General features: G+C 36.4%; 1 protein-coding gene across 1 annotated transcript in view; it reads left to right on the top strand.

Moving 5' to 3' along the window:
• The window catches only part of LOC107704701 (protocadherin-16-like), a 93,098-nt gene that overhangs the window by 50,464 nt on the left and 15,766 nt on the right, over positions 1–26,868 (top strand). The gene's annotated exons all lie outside the window — the stretch shown is intronic.

Here is a 26,868-nt window from a genome sequence, read left to right as displayed (position 1 = left end):
TGTTGAATAAAAATAAGGTTAACAATGTTCCTCTCTGAACGTCTGGTGCAGGCAGTTTCAAAAGGCAAGAAAACAGTATTAAACGTCAAGTGCTGTTGAAAAAATGTTGATGTGTCATGTAAAACCAGAGAACTGCGAACATGGAACAAGAAGAGCGGATAAAACTGCACTATTTCCTATGAGAACCACAGTTAACTCTGTATTTGTGGATATTGTGTGGTCCAAGGAATTTAGTTTTTTGGCCATTGTGTACAGAGACTTTGTTTGAGGACTCGCTAGCGCAGTTGCATACGTCCAGCCTCCTAAAGTGTGTAGTTAAACGTGAGATATAGGCTGTCAGAAATAGTCTCCGTAAGCAGCAATAAATCAAGACAAGTGCTTTTTTCCGTGACTTTGTCAAGAGAAAGGCGAAGGAACAGACCTAAAGTGATTTCCCTACCATAGCGGTTTCTATTCACATTATGTTGGGTTTCTTGGATAGAACTCTGTGGATGTACTCGTGAATGGACAAAAGTGCAGTGTCAGCGGTTTTCATGATTGATGAGGAGAAAAAATGCAAGAAACATTCCATCCACACCACCCACAAATCATGCATCTTGTATCTTTTTTTTGTTTACATCTCAACTGCCCTCACAACAAAATTTTGCATTTGGTTTAAAAGATAAAGAAACTCACATATGAGCTGTAAGAAGTCTTGATATTGGTGTTTTGGTGTAAATATGTGTTATACACACTGTTAAAAGTACAGCAGATGCCTTCCAACAGTACTTTCACACATGTACTGGCTCCAATTAGGCCCTTTATGTCTTCAAAAACAAAGAACTAGCTCTCGGGATACGCATAATTCACAGAATACAAAGTGTATGGCGATTGCAGATTGTAAAAAGCTGAATTTATTTCAAGTTCAAATGTAACTTCATGTCTTCATATGCCATTATGAAAAATAAAACCTTGCTGTAAGTTGGATTTTAAATGTGCTTTTGAAGTTACTGAGAGATTAGTAGTGAACGCTCAAAAGTTTGGTCTCTATGTCAGCTCAAACCATCTTTAATTCAACCAAACCGTCCGGATGACAGCTGTGGCCCCCCATTCTGTCTTAATGTATTATAAGAGTCCAGCCTCAACTCTTTAGCTCCTCATAGCTTTTATCTAGTGGTGTCGGGCTGCCTTGAGCCCTTCGCCGTGTACCAGAAATGAGACGTAATCCTCTTGAGTATCGGACCCCTTCCTTCTCCATACCCTTCACACACTTTCTGCTGTTTTTTTTTTTCTTCTCAAAGTACATTGGCTATCATGTGAGACCTGAGTCTTTAACCCATCAAATGAGCTTAGGTTTTACTGGTGAGGCAAAGTGTGCTAGATCCCATGATTCATCATTAATCCGTCTCTCCCTTAGTTTTTTCTTCATCTCTCTCTTTCTGTCGCTCACGAGCACAATGCACTTGTTCTTTGAGTGAGTTCAGCTTTTCCACTTAACACTTGCCTGTCCTGAGCACCACTCGGTCTTACAGGATGCATGTTCAAATCCCTCATTAGCCCCAATTCTGCTGTTTATATGAATAAGGACCTTAGTTACATGTGTTTGTGTTTTGGGAACTTTTTCTAAATTTCTCATAGATGCCAGATTAATTGAAAATTTCACATCTAGCTAAAAAGACCTCTTAAGGTCATTGCACACTGAGTCTGAAATATTTATATATGCGTTTTCCGTTTTTTTTTCGTATTCGTCATCCTTTCCTATCAAAATGCTTGCTACGGATGCGAACACGCAGAAAATCAAACCTGGTCCGAATTTTTTTTTATGACGGACGAAAGTTTCAGAAGGCAGTGTGTAAATGTGATTAACACAACGTGAGGTCGTATTTATTTTTTAACGTACAAAAATTTTGGACAAGAATTTCGGACTCAGTGTGCAAAGACCTTTAGAGTGAACTCTATTTTTGTTTTAAAAAGTTAGCCAAACCAAATGTGACAACAGCATCTTATGCTTCCAGGGAGCAGTTTAAATTAAATAGCAGGGATTTTGATATAAAGTTAAAGTTTCATAACCTTTGACCTCCTCCATTGACGTTCCATAAGCCGAATTTTGAAGAGCATTCAGCACTATTTTTCATACTGTATCTGCCGTATCTTTTATTCTTTATATGGCAGTAGTAGTAAGAATAGTATGCAAGTATGCTGTTCCAAATTCAGCCTTAGTGAACTGCCTACTTAGGCAACATTTTAAGGCTTTATAGAAAGCACTCCTGGTGCAAAGAAAGCTTCTTTTGGCAAAAGTCTAATACAGAATTGCATGTTTTTGCTGAAAAACAATCCCGGAATGCATGGTGACGAGCTCAGTCGAGAGAAGTATTAATTCATTTTTTAATTATTTGTTTATTTTTTAAATCTTTTAGAGTGTTTATGCACTTATTTCATTCAGTATCAAAACATTTTAATAATAATAATTCAGTATAGTTAAAAATTGACTTTTTTTGTACCCACTGTTTGTGTATTTTTGTGTGTTAATGCATGTTTTTTATAAATGTATTTTCTGCTATGCGTACTCGTGGCTTACAAGTTTTTGGGACAGAGTCTTACTTTTAATTCATAAAGAAGCGACTAGCTATTGGTGATGCTTTGGATTTAATAAACTAAACCCAAATTATATTATTCGTAACATGTTATTTCAGTACAGAAAAAGAAAATAATGATGCTTCGTTTCTTGTTATTAGAGACAGACCAGGACCTCCCAGGTTCACTGATCTGATGTTTTTATAGGTGGCGGTTAGTAACCTATGATGATTATTACCGCCAACATGGCAATTAAATACAGTGCAATGCGTACAGTAGTCGACGTTAAATGGTGCTTACTTTCTTTTTTGGAAAATGCAATGCTGTAGATTTGCAATTACTGCTAAATTATTAAAGTTAACGGTGACCTAATATTGGCTCTCTGTAATTTAGGGTCATGTACTTGCGTTTTAATGTGGTTCAGTGTCTGTGACCAGTGGCTTCTCTTTGCCCCATCAGCAGATTTCCCCTGTAAGCCGGAAAAATAGAAAAACCATAATTTCCCTTAAGTATTGCAAAGCTTCAGTAGCTTTCAGTCCAACACTCTCAAATCTTCCCGTAAGACCTGTAATTTCTGCAGTGCCAACTGGAAGTTTGAACCCTATTCCTTCAGTAGTTTCTTCTTTATCTACTGTTTGCTGATCTACTCAAGAGAAACATATGTTTTTACATTGATAAAAATAGGAAATAATGAAATGGAACATAAATAAATAAATAGCTTATTATATATATATATATTATTTTTTTTTCTTCTTCACATCTCTTCCTCCATCTCCCTCTGTCTTTGCCTCCCTCTTTGCTTGTCAATAGTTTGGGTCAGTAAACCTCACAATATTGCTCTAGCAAAGCTGCATCCTGTTGAGGAAGCATATTGACAGTTTAATACCAAGAGGCCTGCATTGGAAAGAGGCTTCAGAAGCTGCTCCTACAAAGCCAGAACAAAACACACGCAGATACGGGCGCCTTTCATGTTACAGGTGCTTTAGAAATCTAGCCTGTTTACTGCTACTGATATGAAGACCATATGTAGCCTCACGTGGATGTCCGTATAGAGGTGTATTACAGATGGCATAAATCTTCCTGTCTTGAGACCACGTTCTCTGTTATGCACATTCATGCTTGTGCTTCAAGTCTTAAAATGCAATTCACAGTATTGCGTAACTTGAGAACAGAAGGATGGAAGTCAAGATGAAAGGGAAAGAGGAAGCGAAAAGGATGATCTTGTAGGAATGTGGGCTTAGCTGAACCATATGACCCCTGAAAGTTGGGAAAAATAGAAAATAAATAGTTTATAATAAAATGTATTTTAATTTCAAATGTATTTTTCCTTAATGAAAAAATAATAATAAAATGTATTATTATTTAATTAAATGTATTTTATTTTCACCTGAAATCCATTGGTATTAAAATTTACAATATTAATTTACATAAATTACATTTAATTTTACAATAAAAATGCTTATATATAAATATACAATAAAAAAGGCAGCCAAGAGACGAAGCATCATTTAACCTGAAATCCATTGGTATTAAAATTGAATTTTTATAGGATATTTTAGCAAATGATTAGTTTTTACATAATGTTACCTCTACATATTTGTGTGGTTAGAAACAAGATGAATGAAATAAGTAGGTCAAAGACCAAAATACATCTGAAAGTTGACAATTGACCCAATTGTTATTTTATATTTATAATGTGTTCAGTCTTTTTGTAAATTAAATATACAATAAAAATGCTTATTTTCATAATCTTTCATCAAAATGTAATAACTTTCTCTAAAACCATTTTTTGCGGATGTAACCAAGTCCATGTGGGCGAGGAGAAATAATATTACCCAATAACCATTTTTATCCAATAATGTCCAATAAAGCATCTGGAAAGCAAACACAAGGTATTTAGCATCAGCGTGAACCTCATGGACATGTTCTCATTATTGCATCTCAACTCAATTAAACAGAAGTGGAAGAGGCCACTGAGTCAAGTTACAGGTCAAGTCTCTGGAGAGCTGCAAGCCGGCTGTCAGCAAGTTTTTGAACGTGTATAAGCTGGGCTGGATGGTATAAAAATGTGTGTGTGTCAACTGCTAGAGATTTACCTACACCATTTATACCATGCTAGATATATTCATGGCATAAGACTGCTTCACTTCATTTAAATCGAGCAGAACGTGTCCTATAAATGTCAAGATGAAAATAAATTAGTTATTAAAGGTTGTTTATGGCTGCATTAATATAGAATTGAATTGATGATTGAAGTTGTGTGTATATGAGCTATTTTAAGACGTCAAACAGGGCTCATCCAATCAGAATTTAGAATCCATCTTGGTGCAGGTGTGTGTTGCACATGTTTAATTTCCTTTTGCATGTATGCTTGAGTGTTTTGTGACAGATATGGCCTGAAAGACAAATTGCCCAGCATGTGTGTGTTGTTATAACCCGTCCCCTCTTAAACGGCATCGGTCACTGCGTGCACACTGTCATCATTGGAAATCAAACACACACATCCTGTCTAGATTTTTATGCTCATCTCTTTCATATGCCTAAGCTGTTGCATGTAATGTTTTCATGGAGATAACAATATATGCCCTAACATTAAAAGACCCAGATGTCTTCACTCAAAACCGTGACCCGTCCAAAGTCATTGGAGTGACAAATCACTCATAACAATAGAGCAGGCTGTGATAGAGACTCTGATTTATGAGAAACACCAGGCTCAGTGAAAAAGAAATGTTTTTAGATGAAAAAGCCTCTTCAGAAAAATGGCAAAGTAACAGCTGAATCTGATCCCAGCCTGGGACGGAGTTGTGTGGTTCAGACAATCCTCAAGGATTCTGAATTCATTCTGAAGGTTCTACTATAGGATTAGGCTTTAAACAGCACTGTCTCATATTAAGGCTGAAAAATTATATTTGCACTCACTGAAAACTTTCCATTGTTGGGTTTCTCCTTTAATAATGACTTGAGTGGAAGAGATGTCTAAAGATCATTTTCTTTATTTAGAGGCAGGAGATATTGCATATACTTAATTACAGAGGCAGATGAGAATTTTTTTTGAAAAAATTTGAAAAAAGAAAACATTATATGGACATGGATTTGTTGTATTTCATGGAAGAATTTCACTACCCATAACCATTGGGTTTATGCTGGGTTTCACTACCCATTTAAAAGTTTAGGTTCTGTAAGATTTTGTTTAATGAATACTTTTATTAAGGATACATACAATTGATAAAAAGTGATAAAGATTTTAACTTGTTATATTTTTTTTTCTTTGGAATAAATGCTGTTCTTTTGAACTTCCTGTTCATCAAAGAATGCTTAAAAAAATCTATCATGGTTTCCACACAAATATTAAGCAGTACAACTGTTTTCAACATTGATAATAATAAGAAATATTGTTTTTTGTTTTGTTTTTTGAAGGATCTTATGACTCTGAAGACTGGAGTAATGGCTTCTGAAAATGCAGCTTTGCTATCACACAAATAAATGTTAATATTAAAATAAATATTAAAAAATCTATAAAAATATAAAAAAATATATTAAAACGAAACAGTTATTAAATTAAAATTGTATCATATTTTTAATTTATTTTTGATCAAATATATGCAGCCTGCTTTCTGCTTTCAAACATATTAAAAAATCTTATTGACCCCAAACTTTTGAATGTTATTGTATTTAAAAAAAAGAAAAAAAAAATTATATCCAAAGGTGCTATAATTCAAGAAAATGTTAGAATTTTTTTGCTAGTTCTTTCCTGTTCTTGTATTACCTTTCTTTGTAGAAACTGATCTGGACATCTCAGTTTTCCTATCTCATTGCAGGTAGATACAGACACCCACCATGTGGTACGTGCTTGGGTCACACATAAAAGACAGAATGGATAGTGTTGGGGTTAAGGGTCACAGGGGGGCAGGTGGCCGTTTAGCTGACCTTTGATCCCAGACCTCACATGGCAGTCACACCCACGACTGATCATATTAGACTTAGATTAATCTGCCACGAGGGGGCAATATAAAACATAACCAAGCACTTAGCCTTTGCAGTGGGATAACTAAATTGTTTTATATCATTAAATGGGTTCATTATTCAGTTCCCTGACATGTCTTATCTCTTCAAAATAATAAATAGTATAAACCACAGTCACACATTATATTTATGTGTTTTTAAAAGGCTTAGGTGAGATTGTGGTTTGTACTGGTTTATATACACAGAGAGAATGCGAACGCTACGTCACCGAGTTAATATTCATGAGCTAATCTGATAACTTACAGATCGTTCCTACGCTTCTGGCTGCACGTATGAACCCTGAAACGTTTTCAGTGACATCTCTCTATCTAGAGAATGTGTGATATCACAATCCTCACTTGTGTCCGACACATTCTCTGGCCGTGTGCGATCAGATAAAATGTTGTATCATCAGATCTGTGATGCATTAGGGTTGAGTGTGTGGACGCCCTGTTGTGCCTCAGTTTGTTTATTATAGGAAATGTTTTATCACCCCTCGTACCATTAAGCAACCTAATGAATGATGCAGAGCATGCAGACTTCTTATTGAACAAATTTTTGCTAAAGGTTTGTTACATCTCTCACTGCAAGCAGCTCTGAACTGCAGAGGACACAGTGTTAAAATGTTCAATATGTGATATTCAGTATGTAAAGCTTATATCTGTAACATATTTCTATAAATTTGAAATGCTCGTAAGTATCAAAAATTTCCTCCAAGAGAGGGATGCTGTGAAGACCTGAAGACTTCATCATCTTTTTTCAAGTGAAACTGATGGGGTTTTTTTGTAATGACAATGACAGATTGTAATGACAAATTTTACAGAACTTTAAAAGTGCATAATGTTATACTTATTAGCATTACTTACTCACCTACAGTGAATGGGTGCCGTCGGAATGTGAGTCCAAACAGCTGATAAAAACATCACAATAATCCACAAGTAGTGTAAGAAATCAACAAGTTGTGTGTATTTAATAAACAAATACAACAAAATCATCTACATCTTGGATGGCCTGAGGATGAGTACATTTTCAGCAAATTTACATTTGGGTGAAGTATTCCTTTAAACCACATCAAAATGAAATCAGAATGACCTTTTAATTGTTTTTGCAGCTGAGTAAATCATCTTTAAGACATATTGCAGACACAGACCTATAATAACGGTCATATCCTTTTACAGTTTAACTCAAAAGTATTTATTGCCATCATGTACTCATGGCTGACCCTCAGGTTAAGTGCATTTGGCTTTGCTTTTGAAAGTCTAGCAGACAGTTTGTATGTACAAATTCCATATTCACGAGAATCATATATCAGAATCAGATCTGTTTATTTGAATATAAGCAGGCTTATACATCAGAAGCGAGTCGATCCTTAGGATAGTCATCAGGATGGAAGAAAAGCACTCATGTTATATCATCCATATACAGACAGAAACCATAAGTGTAAGTGATACTTTTATCTAAAGTAAATTTCAAATCCCCACAGAGAGATAACGTGATGGAATGGGAGGATGCTGAAGATTTGAGGATGTTTTATGTAGGTCTGGACCAGGATGGGAGAGGTTGTTTTAAAGATTCCTCAAGAAGTGCATCATCTCCATATCGCCACAGCCATATCACCCTGCAGCCCAAGACTGGTTGCCCACTGAAGCTAAGCAGGGTTGAGCCTGGTCAGTACCTGGATGGGAGACCTCCTGGGAAAACTAGGTTGCTGTTGGAAGAGGTGTTAGTGAGGCCAGCAGGGGGTGCTCACACTGTGGTCTGTGTTGGTCCTAACGCGCCAGTATAGTGACGGGGACACTATACTGTCAAAAAGCACCGTCTTTCGGATGAGACGTTATACCGAGGTCCTGACTCTCTGTCGTCAATAAAAATCCCATGGCACTTCTCGTAAAGAGTAGGGGTGTAACCCCGGTGTCCTGGCCAAAACTGCCCCCCTGGCCTTTGTCAATCATGGCCTCCTAATAATCCCCAACCACTTGATTGGCTCTATCTCCCTCCTCTCCACCTGTAGCTGGTGTGTGGTGAGCGCACTGGTGCCGTTGTCCTGTGGCTGCCATCGCATCATCCAAGTAGATGCTGCACACTGGTGGTGGTTGAGGAGAGACTGTAAATTAACAGGGGGTGAATTAAGTGATATAGATCAGGGGTTCTCAAACTTTTTGGGGCCAGGGACCCCTTACAGGTGAGAAAATTTTCCAAGGATCCCTTCATAATTATAACAGTGATTAAGTATATAATTTGTACTCTTAAATGCTATAAGAACTTCAGTTTTTAATTTTCCTGGATTCTAATTTAATGGGTTAATTAAATGTTATCAATCAGTCATCTTAAAACATATCTGATAAGTTGAATTTATAAGTCTTTAATTTTATTAATTAAAAATGTTTTAAAATGTTTTACAATAATATATCCATATGGAATGTTTTACTTATTTCAGAAATTGCATGTTGTTTAAATATTTCTGTCTATAATTTATTACAAACATAAAACATTTTTAAAAATGTAATCAAATGAAAATTTAACAATTCCTTTCAATTTTGACAGTGGTTTGACAGAGGTTTACAGTAAAACTAAATTAAAATAAAATTTAAATAAATAAGTAAAAATAAAAAGTGCGATTATTCCTTTAAAAATAAAGTTTTAATAATTGTATTATTATATTCTTCTTCTTCTTCGTCTTATTCTTATTATTATTATTATATAATCTAATACTGCTACTACATTGAGAACATTCTACTGTACAATCTGTACTGTACTTGCCATATAGCTGTGCTGCGCTGGTCAGAAACAACACGAGATCATGCTATACAGCGACTGTCAAGAGCTTCGGTGTTTAGTGTCGTCGCCAGCGGCAGTAGAAGCGAGTGTGCCTTTAGCGCAGCTGGAAGAGTTATAGAACAAAGGAAGACTGAATTAAAACTGGGGCTTCCCCGTTAATAGATCGCTAGCCTATTCTGCGTTCAAGCGCAAGCATAAAACTTGCCGCAAAGCACCATCAAAATGAATGACTGCCTTGAAAAAACAGTAAGGAGATATTTTTTATTATTTATTATTAAACTAGTGTTCTCTGCTTCGATTGAGATGCTTGCATGGAGATGTTTCGATTTTAATTATTTCTTTTTAAATAAGACATTTCAAGCTTTCTATCGATATATTTCTCATGTATGTGAGCCAAGTAGCCTATACACTGAGTTTAGTTTCATTTTTGTAACGCGCTCCAGGGGCCCGTTCCTCGCTTAATACCGTATTGGCCCGAATATAAGATGACCCTGATTGTAAGACGACCCCCCTTTTTCCAGATGTACCTTTTTAAAAACCAAATCTTGTCTTTTAAATCTTAAACACATTTTGTCTTCAATTATTTTCATATTGCATATTTTTCCTATTTTAATTTTTGTTTTGAAAGTATGGTAAAAACTGGTAAAATGTACCAACAATCACATTTAAAAAAATATACAACTGGTAAAATGTACAAACAATCACATTAAAAAAATATACACTTAAAAAAAAAAAAAAAAAACAGGTAGCCCATCTGAATTAGGACATTCAGGCTATCCATCTAATAGTAGCCTACCAAAATCTTATTAACAGTAGAAGTTAAATCTTACTGTAGTCTTAAAATCTGGGTACTGTCTTACGTTTTAAAATCACAAAGGGAGTTTGGTCCTATCAGGCTAACGTGACAGTCACGACTCATGCAGCTGTAAGGTTTTCTTTTTCTATTATTTTTACTCGCGATCTTTACAACACGCATTACATTACGTATTTCATGGCACACTCGTTTTATGCGTATTTGGCGCCACCTATTGTTGTGGGTGTATTATTGACATGTCAAAGTCTAGAGCCTGAATATAAGACGACCGCGTTTTTTCAGATGTATTTCCAAGAAAAAAAACATCGTCTTATATTCGGGTGAATACGGTACATCTGAGATGATTTGAAAGATGCCAGATCTTCTAATCGTTATAACTGATCTCTGGCTAATTTGGTTCTTCAAACGAATTTGCAAATTTGATTAAAATATCTGGATTAAGTTGTCTAAGATTACTGCGCGTTCTCGTGTTCCCCGAAAAGGGCAGATGTATCGATACTCGAAACCATGTTCAGCAATGCAGCGATTGGCTGGCGGCAAGACAGCGATGTAATGACATCATATAATTAAAAAAGACACCTGACGAAAAACTTGACAAATTTCTGGACTTTTATAAGGAAACAGCCAAGCAAACAAAACTACATAAATGGTATAATAGATAAATGAAATGTGCACTGTTTTTATTTTATTTAACAGTTTTTTATATGATTCCTAATTATTTATATTCACGATTTCTATTATTTGTACAGGCTTTACATTTTTATTTTAATGTTGTAATTAGCGATTCATTCAATGTGATCTTTGAAACAGATTTGTTACGTGACAGCATTAATTAAAGTTTCTTAAGGGTCAAGATCAATTATCTGGATCTCCTGCGCTCCATCAAGCCACTCCCATAATATCTGTCAGCACTCAAATTAATGCACGGCTCAGATTAACTGTATAGCATGTGTGTAAGACTCCAATACAATTATAAAGTAATTATTTTATGATGAATAAATATTTCAACAAGTAAAACTGGCTGTGTCTATAGTATTATAGACTACACAATAGGGCTGCACGATAAATCGCATGTGATTGTCATGCGCATCTCTTCAGTAAAGCCGGTTCTGTGATTAGTAGTAAATCTCCATCACGTGTGTTCAGATGGAGCGGCATTTAATACACAGAGCTGTAGTTCATGGACAAGCTATGTAATATCACGTTCATAATCGATAAATAAATCTGCGATTATGAACGCGATATTGCGTAGCTTGTCCGTGATGGAGATTTACTACTAATCACAGAACCGGCTTTACTGACGAGATGCGCATGACAATCACTTGCGATTTATCGTGCAGCCCTACTACACAACATTATTATATTATTTTTCAATAAATTTTTCAATTATTATTATTTTCAATTACTGTCCCTGGATCGGTAGGGTACTCTTCTAATAAAGTAGCAGTGGCTGGAACAGATTTAAAGTATCAATTCTGCTTAAAAAGATGCGATCTAATCCTGTTTACATGAAATAAGCCTGCTCCCGATCAGGTTTAAATTTACGGACCTGTTGCTATGACAGCAACTCCGGGATGAGCTTTGAAGAACCAACCAATCCAAGATCAAGCCAAATCGTCAACAATCAAATCCAGCTAACTGAGTTAGCGACGTACGAAGAATGGACCCCATACCGGAGACCAAGATGGTGCATCCTGTTTTTACAAAATAAAAAAATAAAAGTAGACCCTTTACAATGTAGAATGTTATATTACTCTTATCTATATGAGGAAAAATTATGCCGTATTTTAGGTTGTTTCCACTGTTATTATGGGGAAAATGTGATCACGCCGGCACCTTCATGTCCTGCATTAAGCGCACTTTAGCTTCCACGCGCCGCACAAACACTCGGATATGCGCTAGTTGGTTTAGGATGAAGTGCATCCCAAGGCCAACAACATCATCCAGTTTGCCCTGTGCACAAAATGAGATGCATGAAAACAGTACTACAGGGCTTCAAACGGTCAAAATAATCCCTGATGTTTTTTTAGTATCATTGGGATATTAGAATTTTTTTTTTGTAGTAGTTTTGTGTTTTTATAGCTATTCTAATATGTCTATATAGGTTTTATTAATTTTTATTTTAGTTATTTTAGTACACAAAGTTAAATGAAAATTAGAAAATAAATAGCTGAAGTAAAATATATATTTTTAAAAATGTTTTTATTTCAGCTGACATTTATTTCAAGTAACAAAAGTGTTTTTCATGGTTTTGGTTGTAGTTAACAATAACCCTGATCAGCACAAATATGTCAGAAAATTAATTATCAGGTAGAGCTTTTGTATGACACACAAAAAGCTATTTGGAAAAATGTGTGTAATTAATTGGACCCCAACGTTGATGAAAATATATTATTTTGTGTTCGATAGATGAGAGACAGTCAGGATTAGAACAACATGAGGGTGAGTAAGTCATTCTATAATTTTTCATTTTTTGAATAACGTATCCCTTTAAGAAAGAGCTGTCTTCATACCAGAATGATTGAAAACCCCCATGAGGAAAAACCCCATAACAGAGAAAAGCATTTCCAGGTTTTCCCGGATTTCACCCTCCAAAGTCTCCTGCATTGCTTTTGTATTTAGGGTAAGGGTAATATATATATATATTCAGATCTGGAACGCAGTGGCTGGAAATAGCAGTTCTATCTGGGCACCAGCTGTTGTTTCGTGAGAAAACATGCCATTTCTTTTTGTTTTCTCGCCGAAGAGGCGGCTGGGATCTGCCTGAAGCAGCTGGACCAGAGCACTGGTTCTGTATTACATAACACAGAGTTGTGTGTGTGTGTGTGTGTGTGTGTGTGTGTGTGTGTGTTACCACAGCACTAAACAATTTGTTTTGCTTATACCAGTGATGTAATGTTGACATCTTCAACCAGTGAGTGCACATTCAAGAGTTTTGCTGATCTTAGCTGATTTAAGTTGGTCAAGGTGGTCTCTAGATCTAGCAGACTCATTTCTAGCTGGTTGGTCAGTTTGAAAGAAACCAAAACTCCTTTAAAACACTCAAACCAGACTGAGAGACCATCTAAGACATCTTATACTGTTTTTTTTTTTAGCAAGGGATGGAATAATTGGCAGATACTGAAGCACAAACTCTGTCTCTGAGCTTTTGGAGCTCTTCATGAGTGCGAATTGTTGTGGCAACAAAAACCAGAAGTTAACACGTAGCAGAGACTAAACTCTCTGTCTGCCAATACAGTGAAACTTGGATGACTGAAAAATAAGAGAGAATGCATCAAACTTCACAGTTGTTGATAGGCTACCTCCTGTTTTTTGGATTTATTTGTCAGGAGAGTGATTTATTCATCTCCTCTCGATGCTATATATTACGTACAGCTTATTTTACAATATCATTATGCAATTAACTCAGTATAATGAAAGAAGTGTGCTTGTATTTAAGTGGCAATTGCATAAGTTACATTCTGATCATTCATCAGTATAAATGTTTAGGATTAAGTTAAATATTTCCCAGTGTAACATGCGTGCAAAAGTGAATAAATGGGTGTGTTTAGGCAGACAGCTTAATAATTTTATATCTGAGAAGAGGTTTAATTTTATTTTTTTTCATTTTCGCTTGTACATACAAATGTGCATTAGTCACTTCATCTATCATAATGCACACCACCCAGATTCGTGTCACACCTTATAATATGCCAAACATGAATACTTTCCAAGCTGTAAGAAACGGTGAATCTCTATCACATGTTTTTATTACAGGATGTCTACCGACTTTGGCCCAACAGATTCAGTTTTTTGTGTCGCTTTTAAAAGCAACTTCACTGTCATTTTTCACAGAGGTCATTATTCCTCTAGCGACCATGTGTAGGCTGCTAAATGAATAGTCTGTTTACTTGCGCGAACAAGTGCCAGCGAAACTGAAGAAATTGATCTAAACACACTCTGGCCTGTGCCGTCTCCTTCACCAAACTGTCTGTTTTTCTATACTCGACCCTGGCTTGAACCAGAGGAGGAATGACCTCCGCTGGGACCGTCCCACTGCTCTAAAAACAGTCGTTTGAGGGCTGCGGCCCAGAGCGTCTTAGAACGGCTTGTCACACGCCAGTAAGCAGCCCCGGCGGGCCTCACAGAAAGCCGTGTTTATCGGCCAGTGGCACGGGCCCATGTGTGTTTATAGGGACGGCTCCAGAGAGCTGATATTATTTTTATAATATATAATAATTTTTAAATTTTTTAAGTAAAAAATAAGGTTAACTATTGCAGTTTTGAAACTGTCTTGCCAAAATCTACACTAAAATTGTTGTTTTTATTAGGAGATAAACGATTTACAAAGGAAATATATTCGGGTCTGCTAATAAAAATGTACAATTTTCATATTGCTCAGTGTTTCAGGAAAAGAGGGAAAAGAAAACTGTGAAAAAGTACCTCCCTTTCCATTAGATGCAAATCCAGTATCTCCAGGCTCACAGTAGCCGCTCACAGATCACTTTGAAACGACAATAGAAAGTGGACAACCTGATCTGGCTCCCCCTGCTGTGCTGTGCAACATTAATATCAGGCCAGATTGAGTTCAGGAGAATGGCTATTAGCTTTTGCCTTGAGGATATTTATGAGTGATGTGGCCAGTGACTTCTATTGACCAGCATCTAAAATGACATTGAACTGAAAGCAATATATCTAGTACTCAAATTATGTGTACATAATGTCAAGTCCACTTACATTCCATGTATTTTCATGTAAGCCACAGACAATTTTACCACTATCATACTTTAAAGCACTGACCGTACTACATTTGACCCGTATAAAAGCTGTGCTCTCTGACTTTTTTCAAGGAAGGCATGAGTGGCACGGGCCCATGTGTGTTTATAGGGACGGCTCCAGAGAGCTGATATTAACTGTGTGACCTAAACAGTTATTTTAAAATGATTGCGTCCGGCTCGCCACACACAGTAATGGCCCTCTGTACCAAATGTTGCTGGTTCAGATCTTAACTTGTTTAGGGGTCGTTCTGCAGTGTAATCACACATATATTGTTTTTGAGATTAAAAGATGTGGGAAAAATGATGGACAGGCAGGATAAAAGAACCTTGGAATGGGTAATGACAACTGAAAGTTAAAGTGCCCCTATTATACCATTTTGAATATTGCCTTTCATGCAGTGTGTAATGTAGCAGTATGTGAATACAAACGATCTGCAAAGTTGTAAAGCCAACAGTGCACAATAAATGAAATTATTGTCTCCCAAAAGAAAGAATCATCTCCGAACAGTGTGTGTAGTTTTTTATGATTATAGTTTTTATTAATTATTTGAATTAGGTTTTATTTTTAGATTTTAGCTTTTAATATTTTAGGTTTTCATTTGACTTAATTTCATTTTAGTAATTGTATGTGCTTTTGTCATTTGTATTATTATTTTTAACATTTCTGTTTGGCTTTAATCAATTTTTTATTTATAGTTTCAGCTTTTATCAATTTTAGTGCTTCAACTCAAACTAAACTAAATAGGGAACATTTCTTGTTTTTGTTAGTTTTTCATCTAATATTTACATTTTATTTTATTTCAGCTTTATTTCAGTTAAACAAAATGTTTCATAGTTTCAGTTAACAGTGATAACCCTGATATATATTCAATGTATTTAATATATTGAACATATTAAATATATTTCATCATTTGGATTGTTTGTTTAACAGTTGGCACTTCATTTAGCTTTATACTCAGTTTATTTACTGAACACTATATGATTTCTCATGCCATGTTAACTAACTGTGACTTTCTTTTGTCTGTGAAACCCAAAAGAATATATTTATAAGAATGTTTTTGTCCATGTTATCAAAGTCAATGAGGTCTTAAATAACGCTGGACTCCATTGTATGAAAACCCACAAAATATTTTTTAAAAGATTCTTCACAGAAGAAAGAAACCAAAACCAAATGGGCTTTTAAACAGAATTGTGGTGTAAATAGGAGTTTCCATTCCCATACTATGCAGCAAGCTGAACTCAGTGTGCCAGTTTGTGATGAGCTTGAGGCAAGCGAGTGCTTTTCTCTCCAGCAGTGACTGTGATTAAAGCATGCTGAAATTAAAGAGCGTGTTTGTGAAGTGGTCTCCAGGTCCCAAATGCAACAGTAAAGCACCTTTCCATTGTCATATGTATCTGGACCATGAAGGGCCTGCAGCCACAGAGAGAAAGCAAGAGTTTACTGCATCCCATTTCAGGAACTTGTTGTTTCAGAGTGTCATGTACAAACAATGGAATCGTGGAATTTTCTGCTCAGGGAACATTTCTATAGAGGTTGTAAGAAGTTGATGATGTCAGATGTGAATAGAAATATTTTGAGCCTAGAGGTTAGTGCATGTGGAACGACACATTGTGAGTAAGCAATATGAGCTGGAGTTTGTCTTTTTATGTTTCATGTCTCCTCTCTCACTATTTCAATCAACAAAGTGGCAAAAAGGTATTTAAAAGATATTAAAAACTACATTTTTATAGAAAATGTGATGTGTATGCGTCTACAAAATTGCGAACACAATTCCAAGATTGTCTGTGAGGTTTTCAGTGTGTAACATCTTAAAAGCGTGTTGATATGGTGTTGTGGTCTGTTCTCATCACACATTTTGAGTCAAATTATACACCATAGTTTTAAATTTGTGTTATTGGTTTGTTCGAATTACGTGTTTGATGACAGCTGTATAAAGTCAAAACATCAGATCTTTCGTAGAAGGTCTTTTTGATTGAAATACATTTAAATTCATACCTTACTTGGCATGTTTATAGTTACGAATTACTTTTCCTTTAAACTCACAATAGCTGTTTTTCAATAAATAAGACCCATGCCACTGAGGAATGAGCCTAATTTTTTGTGGGCATTGTTGATTTTGTTTGTTTTCTCATAAATATATGCTTTGAAAGTTGATTTACAAATTGGAAACAACCATGAACAAATCAAAGACATCTGGCCATGACAGCAACCCAGCATTCATGCATCTTTAGGAGGAGAACACAATCATGATTGCTATAACTCAAAAACACACTCAAAACAGATGCAGTATACTGTATATAAAGTATATAAGCTGATAATGGAATGGCATAATGGAAACAGATGAGTGGATGAATGTTTCAAATAAAGTCCACTTTGGTCCATATGCGTGTGAGTGATGTGGCCAGTGACTTCTATTGACCAGCATCTAAAATGACATTGAACTGAAAGCAATATATCTAGTACTCAAATTATGTGTACATAATGTCAAGTCCACTTACATTCCATGTATTTTCATGTAAGCCACAGACAATTTTACCACTATCATACTTTAAAGCACTGACCGTACTACATTTGACCCGTATAAAAGCTGTGCTCTCTGACTTTTTTCAAGGAAGGCATGCGCAATCCATCGGAAAAACCCTGCTGTTCTCTGCAACTGGCCTCTCAACAACCCATCCAACACGGGTGCCAGGCGGCAGGGCTGCGGGTGGAATTTGCTACCGTGTGCGTGTTGTGTTTGTGCAAGCAGTCCTGTAAGGGAGTTATTGACCAGCAGAGCGGTGCCATAAGCCACATCAGTACCGTTAGATCCCATAGCGAGCATGGTTCGCATTATTCAATCTTTGCTGACATCCCTTCAGCATCCTACTAAACTCTCAGTGCAATTCATCTGGGTTCATTCAAGTTTCTGAAGAGTGGAGTTGGTTTACAGCTTCAAAGGCAACATTGGTCAACAATATGCCTGAAATAAGCTATTTGGCCCATTTTTCCAAATGAGTGTGGTCAAAAAATAAAATAAAATAAAAATAATAAGAATTAATTAATCAATAAATTAAATCCACACTTTTTTATTTTATTTTTTTTTTAATTATGTATTATATTTTATTTTAGGTATTTATTATAACATCAATATCCACATCCGCTTAGCAGGTTGTTGTTCAGAATAATCACCATCGCATATGATTTTGCCATTTCCTTTTCTGTCTTTTTAACAAAAACATGGGCTTTCATGCTTGTGTGAAAACATAAAAGAGCCGTGTCTCTTATGTGGCATTTCAAAAATAACCAGTGGGGTCTGAATGGACAGTGATTGGGACTCTAGCATAGAGCTTCTTCTGAGACGTAAGGCATGATGGGGTCAGTGCAAAGGGTCACCCGGTGTACATTTCCAGAGGTGCTTTTGGCATGTTTATTGTTCCTGTTAAAATGACCACTGGAAATGCTTGGTCTTTTAATTCTCAAGGGGAAGATTTGTCAGAGGTGGCACAAGTCTTAGTTTTGATAGGGTTGGCTTCCTGCTCACTCTGAGCTTCAGTAGACCTTAGAGAATATAGGTAGGTTTCATAAAAATGCATATTTTTGAGCAAAAAGGTGAGAAAATCACATTTTTATCAAAAACTACATTTGGATAATATTCAGTACGATTATCAAAGCATAAATCCAGTAAATCACTTCCATCAACAACTCCAAAGCTTGCACAGACATATACCACTTCCTGGATCAACATTTTACTCTGTAACATTATGCAGTTTTCATTTATATGCTGTCTATTGCTGATGATCGCATTATTTTTCATATGCATCTGTTTACATAAGAGATCGCTCGTTTCTCCATCCTGTTCACGTGTGTTTTTGTTCAGAAGATGCGTAATAGTGCAAAAACTCATCTTTGGCAGGGAAAATACTTTCTTGTAAAAGACGAGATAACTCGTCAATGGCGGGGAAAGAGTTAAGATATTGTTGAGCCTAATGGATATGCTCGTTGTGAATTTGTTATGAAATCATTGTATGGAAAGAGCTAAAAGAATATTTTTGTTTAATGGAAAAACAAAAACTGCCTCTGGGTTTGGAACATCATGAGAGAGAATAATTAGTGCCAGAATTTTCATTTTTGAGTCTAATTTGAACTCTTGACTAAACTGCGCAGACATTGTCAGCACATCAGTGTTTATTCAAATGCATTTTCAAACATTTATTCGAATGTCACATTCTCTGAAAGCACATCAAGTTAGTATTACCCCGAGTCCATTTTGAGCACATAATTCCTCTTGCAGCCATTAACCCCTCTGTCTTTGCTTCTCCTCTCTGATATCCCCAATCTATCACTTTTCTCCGTACATGGTTTGATGCCTTAATCGCCTCCAGCTGCGGAGGCCAGATGAAAGACAAACACTCACAGTTATGGAGACATGAGAGAAAACGGGGAAACCGTACTCTATAGTCCCTCCGCACCGGTCCTCCTGGTGTCATTAGTCCTCTTTATGCTGAATTGGCCCTTCTATGATCTTCTGCCAAAAATCTGCACCTTACCCCAGCCGAAAGTACCTGCTGTTACCCCTCCCGTCACCATCAAGGCCAGAGATGAAAAGCTCGAAGCTGTGTTATTTTAGAAACCAACACCTTTCAAAATTCTTCCAACCCCAATATTTACATCCAAAACTCTGGCCTTTACACCATACCTGACATAAATTGCGGTCGACTACCAGAATACGAGTCTGCATCTGATAAAAACGCGAAACATGACCAGTCCGTGTCAGCTGCTTCTTTCAACCTGAGACTTTTTTGACACTTTCTGGACATTTCCTGATGATAGTGTCCTGGCGGGAGGCTTGTAATGGGATGGAGCCCAGCTTCCTTGCGTGAAGAAATAATTAGAGTGCTCAGTGATCTTGACATGTATATGATGTTTTACAGGCATCCCATTATACTGCAGATCCCTTTTAATGGACATCTGGAGAGTGGAGGAGCGCCCGATGATGTCATGCTGATCCATTACTCAAAGGAAGGAAATATGTACAAGTGATGTTTGCTAATACGAAAGCGCCATATTGCGCCCATTGAAAGCTTGTTCTGAGGTGTAACGTTGCAGTAGATGCAGGTCACGGTGACCTTTGGGGTTACTGCCAGCCACTTGAAAGTGCGTCATAAAAAAATTCACTACGGAGAGAATGCATCTGGTATGTTTCATAACACGTGTCTGTGTTATGTTATTTGCTGTTTTTGTCCAAATGGACGTCCATTGGTGATTTTTGAGCAATGCTTGGCAATGAGTGAATGCAGTGAATCTGTTATGTTTTATCAAGCTGTAAGCTGTTTTGAAAGCGGGGTAGCTTATTGGAAGATGTGATTGTCAGAAAAACAGTGATAAACAGCAGTATTTAAAGGGATAGTTCAGCTAAAAAGGAAAACTCTGTCATCGTTTATTCACCATCATCTCATTTCAAACCCATATGACTTTTTGGAACACAAAATGAGATGAATTTAATGAATATCTGTGCATTAAGTACAGTGGCAGTGTACATCATACCTCACTTCAATGATTAAAGCAATACATGTTCCAACTGGTTTTGGCTGAAACACAACCCAAAATGTAATCATTTATACTTTAATCACGATGACCACTATTAGCTATTCTATTGTGTGCCATCCAGCACTTTTCAGTTCAGAGGTGGCAGGATAGATAGATAGATAGATAGATAGATAGATAGATAGATAGACAGACAGACAAAAATATATACATTTGATTGAGGTTCTTGAGGTTTTTATACAGTATTTGCTAAACTATATTGAAAACATTTATCAAAAAAACTCTTAGGCCCTGTTTACACTAGAGCGTTTTCGTTTTAAAACAGCATTTTAAATTAATAACGAACTTGGTCTACACTGGCGTTTTCACTGCATTTCAGAAACCATCTCCATCCACACTACACAACCGAAAACGCATGTCACATGACCATTCATGCAGGTACAACCATAGATATATAGGTAGATGCCCTATTATTTGGATGGCGGCCACGCCATCATTTTCAAAAGTCTTCGTTTTGGTCCGTTTACACTGAAACGCAACCCTGGAGTTTTCAAACGAAAATGGGGTCTGCAGTGTTTTCAAAAGTCTCTATTTTCGAGGTTCGAAAATGCCAGAGTAGTGTAAACGAATAGCGTAACCGTAGCAAAAGTTATGCATTTTAAAACGAAAATGCACAAGTTTAAACGTAGCCTTAGATATACCTAAAAACATTGTTTTCTTCAAAAAGAAAAAAAATTTCAACAAGTCACATGACTGAATAATTCAAGATATTTGGTTGCTTTTAAACATATTGCTATTAAATAATAATAACCTGTCGCTCCGAGTCATAAAGCATATGCAATACTAGAAAAAGTCATAACATTTTGTCTGGGTGTTCTAAACACCAAGTCATTTATTATATTTTATAAAAGAGCCACTGTGGTTTCCCTAGAGGCTACAACTCCCATTTACATTCCAATTTTGCACCAATATGTGGTAATTTTGGGATGGAAATGTTGCAATATATGTAAATTGTTTCTGTGATATTCAGATCTTCCACATAAAATAAATTTGCAACATGGATAAAAAAAAAGAATGCTCACTGGTAGATTTGTTTTTGTAGTCTCGGTCTTAAAGAAGCAAGACGTGTTACATGTCAGATACTTCAGCTCTGTGGCTGTAATGAGCCGAAGGGATGTACGGTTTTCACTTGGCCGCCGGTCAAGTGGGCCAGAAAGTAGTAGGAGGTATCCCGTTTCCCCCTCTTCCTCAGCTCTCTGAAGTCATGCCAAGAAGAAAAAGAAAGGGAGAGATCGCTCAATAAACAGCTGTAATAACTCATAGCATGTCCTTCAATATATATCAGTCCATGTCTTTCTGTCCCCTTTCAGCACTGTCTGTGAGTCACACACATCTCTTTACACTTCCATCCATCTCTATTTTTACTCAATCCCTGCTTTCATATTTGTATCTGTCCATCAGTCATTGTTTGTGCATGTCCTCCCGTGGGTTTGGGAATCGTTCATGAGTGTGCTGTTTTTGTCTGTCTGAAGTCATATGATGTGAATGATAGCTTCAATAAAATGCTGTATTGAAATTATTGGGAGCATAGTATGTTTATGGTGTGCTTGGCTTTGTCTGGAAGTAGCCTTCTGAGAAAAGAATGTGCTGTTTTCTGTTTGATCTCTTATCTTTCCCGCTATGGAATGAAATGAGATATAGCACCAGATTGAAAATATGAAAGCCATATTGTGGCTTAAACTAAGAGACTTTTGATATTAACTCTATATTTCAGACAGTAACCTGTATTTAAACACCACTTTTAAACTAGAGGCCTTGGTTGGTCAGTTTACCCCCAAATTTAAATCTTGTCATCATTTAATAATTTCAATCTATATATTATATTTAGAGAATTTTCTATAAATTTCTTTCTTCCATGAAAAAAAAAAATTTTGCATCTGCTCTTTTATTTTAATGTTTTGTGTTTGTCATTGATAGATTTGAAGTGCAGTATAGTGTACTGTATGTGTAGTACAGTGTTTAACTACGCATTTATTTTATCACAGTAAAGATTGTAAAATGCTGTGCATGAATATTAGCCAGTGACTCAAATTTACTGGTGAATCATTTTCTTTAATTCATTGAAAAGATTCATCCAAACAATCTAATTCGCTAAAATGAATCAGACTTCCCAATGAATAAATGAGAGACGATATTTTAAAAATGAACGTTTGGTTATGTATTTGGTTAATCTATAAAGTTATGTGAGGTGCTTACTTTTTGTCAATTTGTTAATCTACTACATAGGCGAGGATTTTATTTGTTTAAAAGTTTAGCCAAGTTTAATCACTTATATTGTCAGGACTTTTGTCTGTTAGCATTGTTACTTTTTCTGTTTTCATCAAACTCTGCATTGGACACATTATAGTTGTTAACTGCTTTTACGATACTTTTTTCAAATGCTTTTTGGTCCTTTTTTTGTGGTTTGACAGTCTCAGACCCCCACTACTTTCATTGTACTGCAAATAGCTGCTTTGAAATTGAGCTATTTTTATTTTTGAGTCAACTATTTCTTTAACTTTTATTTGTTAGTTCCTGTATTGTGTTTTAGCCTTTTATAGTTTCCTAACTTAACCACATTTCCCATATGTGGAACTTGCTGCAAGTTTGTGCAACATTTAAATAAAAACAACTATTTATTTCGTTCAAAGCTCTTGACATTAGCTGCAAAGAAGACAAGATGTTTGAAACTGAGCTCTTTTACGTGAGATCACGCTGTTTCAGTTGGATCACTCTGTGGGTTGCTTGTTATTTAAGCAAAGTCACCACTGTACTCTCCCCATGTCATGTTTGTATAAGAAACGTTGCTCCAGATGACCCCAGTGCCAAGTTACACCAACTCGCTGTCTTGTACCGCTGTTATTTGGGGGTTTTGTCTGTGTTTGGCTGATGTAATCTTTGGTTTTATGTTTACTGATGTCTTCACTGAGAAGATCAGTAGTACAGAACGGGCTTTGCAAAAGCGTATTTGTCTGACACACTCTGATTGGCTTCTTAGCAAGGTCACAAACTATTCTGTCGACTACAGTTGTTTGGTTTGGCTGTGAAAGCTTCCTGATCAGATGGTTTGTTCTTGAATGCTGTAAGATGGTTTGTTTGAATGGGAACGTGCCACAAAATTAAATGAAGCAGTTCTGCATGCTAAATGAGCTATATGTAGCAAATCGACTTATCTTGTACCATTGTTGGATGATAGATCTTGAATTTCATTTGCATGGAAATTGTCCCACAGAACAGTTTCACAGTCCTCTATCAATCACAAAACCAAGCAATATTGTGATCAAATGACCAACTTACAGGTGACCTTGAGTCAGTGGTTTGTCGAAAGACATTTTACAGACATCTAAGTAAAAGTTGGGCATTTTCATTCCAAGGTGGTCAATTAGCAAATCAAAAACCTTCGTTGTCATATACGGCAGTTCTTCTTGGGAAAGCATCAGTCAGGTCACTCAGTTATACATTAGTCACTAAATGAGCTGTGTAGCCTTGAGAAAACCCAATGCAGTGAAACCAGATCATTGCATTAGCAAAAACTAACAAGAACTGGACAACCTTATTCTTTCTCCCTATTCATCTTATATTCGCTTACTTGAATGTTTCTTTTTCTCCCCAAAAAAAGGAGTCAAGAGGAATGGTGGGTGAACCACAAAACTCTACAAGTTAGCATTGGATTCCTTTGGCTTGTTTCTCAGTAACAGTTTGACCAGCCAAAGTCTCGCTTGGCTCGCTCAGGGTGGTTCGCATCTTTCGCTTGCACAAGGAGAGAGAGACGAGGGAACCATTAGAGCTCCAAAATGTGTCCAGTGTCCTCACTCTTGCCTCACTTTCACACCTTGAAAATAAATTATGTATGACATTTAAACCACACTTAACTTAAAGACCAAACCTCTGTTTGTTTGTGTATCCCAAGGCAGTAACATTGGCTCAACCAATGGTTTGAGTTTGGGGGCGGGACTATCGGTTTGTCCAACCAATGTAAGACGGAGATAATGTGTTCAAATGTTTGGAATTCACATCAGTGGTGCAGAAATGACACATTTTAGCTTTTCTAAACAACTGTGATGTAGTGTTTATAACTTTTGAGATGAGTTAAGAAATTTATTGGGGTGAAATTCAGTTTTTGAGGTCATCTAGCTCTTGTGTGCTGTTGGTGTGTCTGAGTCTACGTGTCTTCATGAGTTAAGGTGAGGAAAAGCACAGGATTTAGCAGAGATTTCGAGAAAGCAGTGCAAGCACACTTTGACCCACTTATGATTCAGTCAAGATTGAGATTCTACTAAACTTCTTATGAACTGTTATTGTACTGGCAAAGGCAACCCAGTTCTTGAACAGTACATCCCCAAATCCCTCGGCTCCTGTGTCTGTGTGTGTGTGTGAACACGTATATGCGTATTTTTGTGTTTGCATGCATTTTAGGTGCCCCCTCAGGACCCAAAAAGACAATCATTCAATCAGTCATCATGATTACTGGCATCTCACCACATATTCAAACACACTCTAAAAATTATGAGCTTGGGTTTCTCCCCATTTTTGAGAAGCCACTTTATTTAAATCCTTTTTGTTGGCGAGATGGAAAAAGAAACTCAATCCCACTTCTGGTTTCAGTCTTCTACCTTTGAAGCTTTTACGTGCTTAATACCGATTGTTTCCCATCTACTTATTTCATGTACCATACATATAGTCAACCTGACCGATGTTTTAAAGATGGCTTGTTGAGTACAGTAATAAATACATGATTTCTTATTGTGACCAACATGCTTCCTTTTCTGTTCGAGCAGCTCTGTGACCAAGAGGAAATATTTATCTTACAGTGCTGATTTTGGAGCTCTTTAGTTGGACTACATTGAGACCCACAAGTCCCCCAGACATTTCCCAGCTTTCTCTGCCCAAGCCAGGCTTTTATGGAAAATGGCTTTGTCCATGAAGCAGATCCTTGGTCAAACCGCCCCTTCCACGGTTTGTTACCTCAAGCTCTCGCTGTTCAGGCCTCAGGCGTCCAACTTCTGTCAAGCTAGCATGAGGGGAATAAAGATAGGTAGTGTGGTGTTTATGAATATTGTGCCCCCCCTGCTCGGTTGTAAAATATCAGGGTTTGCTTCAGGGGCTTGGATGGTTAAAATGTGGAACATCTCTCCGCTGTGGGCTGAGACTTCTCGTCTTCATGATGATTATTTTTCCAACACTTGCTCCACGACCTCTGCCAGAACCCGATCTCAGACTCGGATACCCTCATCTCAATGTCATTCAGGATCTGTTTGCACAGTTTCAGCCATCATCCACTCCAGACGGCCCATGGCTGAAGTGTAATGTTGTTTGAGAGTTGGTAAATGTCAGCCGAAGCTGGATTTTTCCTTTTATTTGATGAATAAGAAGCTGAATAGTAAGTAATTTCATTTTCCGTATTTGCATGGAATGGCATTTCATTTTCTCCCAGATAGTCATCACCTCTATACAAGTCTCTTTCTGTCTTTCTTTCTCTCTCTCTCTCGTTCCATTTGTTTATCTGTCTGATGTTCTCTCTCGAGCTGTGCGCTGTGGCTGTGAAAGTCTTTATGTCGGCTAGCTGCCAGTAGCTTCCCTCCTTTTGGCTTGATTGATCAAACCCAAGTGTAGCAGAGGAGCTCTCCATGTGCTCTCTTAGTTTACCGCAGTATGTACCTCCCGCAGAGCACCAGAGCAACGTTTGATTGCCAAAGGCTGTGAACCAAGTTATATAAATGTGTTCAGTGGTATTGCTCAGTGGAGTCGCAGGTTTATTTGTGACAGGAAAGTCCTGAGTGTTGTTGAAATATAAAATGAAGAATATAAAAATGTAAATTCGAGCTAGAGCTGGAGGGTATGTTGAATATTCACAATATACTTTTACTATTTTTACATTTTTTAATATATACTTTAATATATTGTATTACAATGCACATATTATTTAGACACGTTTCTTGAAGATCAAATAACTTTGTTTCACAATCTCTCCTTTCCTTGTGAAAGTAATGCATTTTGACCGATGTTTTAATATCTAGTCTCATTTATATACTTAACTTAAATATTTAATATGTAGTCTCATTTCAGTTTCAACCATTAAGTTTAATTTCTTCTAATCAGTTCAAGCTGTTTTAATTAACTGGTTTTAAATGAACCTTAGATTCAATAATTTGTTTACATTTGTACCTAAATGTTTTACATGAAAATATATGTTGGTAAATACCGTATTGATTTATTTTAAAAGTATTATCATATTGGTATATTTAAATTTATTAATATAATTTATTATTATTAATATATATATTGAAAAAAACAACAACATTGTAAACATGCCTTGAAATTTTTTTAGTATATATATATATTTTTTTTTTTTTTTTTTTTTTTTTTTTTTTTTTTTTTTTTTTTTGAAACAATTTTTT

Source organism: Sinocyclocheilus anshuiensis, unplaced genomic scaffold (genome assembly GCF_001515605.1).
Source record: "Sinocyclocheilus anshuiensis isolate Anshui unplaced genomic scaffold, SAMN03320099.WGS_v1.1 scaffold758, whole genome shotgun sequence".
NCBI classification, from domain to species: domain Eukaryota; kingdom Metazoa; phylum Chordata; class Actinopteri; order Cypriniformes; family Cyprinidae; genus Sinocyclocheilus; species Sinocyclocheilus anshuiensis.
This window is presented reverse-complemented; position numbering and strand designations above follow the sequence as displayed.